We start from the raw sequence: 2915 nt of genomic DNA, 5'->3' as shown, positions 1-2915 counted from the left end.
TAGTTGTTTTGAAGTGTTTGTTTTAATTTAGAACTATATTCTAATGAACAGCTAATATTGGAATATAAATATTTTGTGACTTTCAACTGTAACTGGGTACTTCAGTTTTTTTACCTATTCCATCTATAATTCATAGTGTACTTTCTGCCGTTTCTTGAAAAGTATTCTATTTGTTCAAAACCAAAACCAGTTTATTTGCCTTATCAGTAGAACTACGCTGTTATATGCTGTTTCAGCTGAGTAAGAATGAGTTAGGTATTTTGAAACCTGCGTTTTTACATGTTAATTGGCCTCCTTTTATAAGCTAATTGGAGTGATCTTTGAGATAGAGTGCTTAGCAAAAGCAGTAAATATTATCCACTGTAATAGTTTGATTCGAAATTTGAAAATAAGGTATCACTGAAATATTTGGACAAATATTTAACTTCTGTACATTCTTATATCTTAAATCTCCACACCCCTACCCTGCAATTTTTTTTCTAACCTTTATAGTGTATGCTGTTTTATAAGCAAAAAACAAAAACAAAAAAAACAACTCTTATTTCTGGGAGTAATTTTTAATTTTTATCCATGGGATTGAAATAGATAGTACTGAAGCTGTGCAGGTCTAGCATTTGTTTTACTACCAAGGGTTCTGATTAGAGCAATTCCAAATACTGCGACCCTAAGTTCAGAGCCGAAGTGCTGTGCAGCCTCAGTGTAGATCCATTGTATTTTCTAAGAAACTCACTGTCAAGCTGTGCTGTGCTTCAGGGTATATTTCTAAAACTAGTTAACTTAATTTAGAATGTTAATAATTTTATCCTTTGAAAGGGATTTTCTTCGGTGTTTCCACTATCCCTCACATACACCATCACTATTGCGCTTTTCTTTTCTCGTTGTAACGGTTTGTATGTCTACCTTTATATCCTTTTCTTTCTGGTGCCTTGTACTCAAGGCCTGATACTTGCAAGATGCCGTCAGATAATTGTTGAATGACTGCGTAAATGCTGCTGCTTTGTAAAACAGTGTATTTCCAGTTAGGTAAACTGTTTAATTAAAAAAAGAATCATGATTAGCAGCATTTTCTATTAAACTCTAAAGAAATAACTGGCCTCTATGTGTTATTTTATATTCCTAAATTGTATTTTACGCAATAAATTTGGTACTTGTTTAAAATTTTTAAAAATATTTATAGAGCTCTGTGTCTCTATATAATGTATGATTTACCTTTAAAAGGATATATGCTTAATACATTACATCTAGTAAATAGTAAATATTTGCTGTCTGGGACTTAACAGGTCTGTCAGTGTTTCTTAAAGTAAGTCGCCTTCTTTCCTAATACAATTCTTTTGCTTCCCCTATTTTTGTTGTGATAGATACGACCGTATGTAGGATGCTTGGTGCAATATTTGCCTCTTCTTTGGAAGCAGAGTGAAGAACACAATATGTTGAGATGTGCTATTCTGACAACACTTATTCATCTTGTTCAGGTAAGATACTTCTCCACAGTTTCTTAGTTTAGTATTTTTTTCTCTTTTAAAAAATTTTTCATTGTTTTCATGTGGTTTATGTAAATAGCAATGAAAGGCCTCACGTTTTTCGTCTTATGTGTTATCTAAACAGTTTTAAAAACACCTTTTGTATGTTTGCTTTGGACATTTTTGACATCTGAAAAATATTCTCTACTTTTTAAAGACAGTTTCTTCTATTAGATGTAGCTGTCCCCAGTGATGGTAGCTCATAATTTGTATAATCCATTATACCTTTCAGGCAGCTGCCTTGGTATTTAGGGCTTTTATGCCTAAACTTTTTCTCTGTTTTCACTCTTTATCCTTTATTTAAAATAAAATTTTTTTCTTTTATAAATTGGGAAGGCAGGAAAACAGGTGAGTGGCTTTTGAGGAGAGAAGTGAATTTGACGTTAGACATCTTGACTTTGAAGTGTTGGGATGTGCAACAGGTAGAGAAGAACCTAAACTTCAGATAGAATGTGACTGTAGTTCTCTTTTGAACTGTTAAAGTGAATTGTAGTCTGATGGCGAGAGTGTAGAATGTTAATAGCTTAATGCCAAAACTTAGAATACCTAGGTACAGGGATGCTTTAAGTGATTTTTACTGCCCCTGCCCCGAAGTTTGATAGATTTTCCAATGAGATCTCTCTAAATTAAGAATTACTACTCCAAAATGTTCTAATAAGTTAAACAGAAAAGAATCCTTTCTAATATTAGTTAAAAAAAAACAAACTTTTTTCAGGCACCCCGACACTTTTTTGAAATAAACTCATTCTTTCAGTAAGTATTTATGGACAAGTTTTACAGTTAAAAATTTCTGTCTAAGGCAGTTTTAGATTGAATAGTGATACAAATTTTTTTTAAATGCACTTTGTTTTTAATGAGTGTCTGTCCTAGCATCTCTTCCTGCCCACTTCTTAATTCTTGTGATTATCCTGAGTGATTATATTTCTTTTATAAATGAGGATACAAATGCTAAGAGGTAGTTAGTGACTAGCCTGAGATTTCTCTTGTAAGTAACAGAACAAAAAGTGATTCCCACATCTTTTGTATTATGTATTTTTAAACTCAGTTTGAGGAAGGTGTGAAAAAAACCCAGCTTCTGTGTCTCTTCAGGCAATGCTGCCTCAGGAAATCTTAGGAAGCCAGAGTAACCTGCATGGAACGACTGGAGTATTGTAGAGCCTTTTCCTTTAATCATGATACTTAAGTGCCCTGTGTAATTTTATAGGTCAGGGGTACAAGATTCCAACCAGGTAATTATCTTCCCTTCTTGGGAGAAATCATGTAACGTTTAATATTAAAATTGATACTATAGCTTAAAATAAGTTTTTCAGTCATTTAAGAAAATTGTACTAAGGATTACTGGTAAGTTTCCTTTCATAGAAAACAATGCCATCCTACGACTTTTAAAATTTAACA

At 32.7% G+C, this 2915-nt stretch overlaps 1 protein-coding gene across 6 annotated transcripts in view; it reads left to right on the top strand.

Moving 5' to 3' along the window:
* IPO11 (importin 11) overlaps positions 1-2915 on the top strand; it is a 169435-nt gene that overhangs the window by 75410 nt on the left and 91110 nt on the right. The window lies entirely within an intron of this gene.

The sequence above is a fragment of the Pteropus vampyrus genome, unplaced genomic scaffold, assembly GCF_000151845.1.
Source record: "Pteropus vampyrus isolate Shadow unplaced genomic scaffold, Pvam_2.0 Scaffold310, whole genome shotgun sequence".
NCBI lineage: Eukaryota > Metazoa > Chordata > Mammalia > Chiroptera > Pteropodidae > Pteropus > Pteropus vampyrus.
This window is presented reverse-complemented; position numbering and strand designations above follow the sequence as displayed.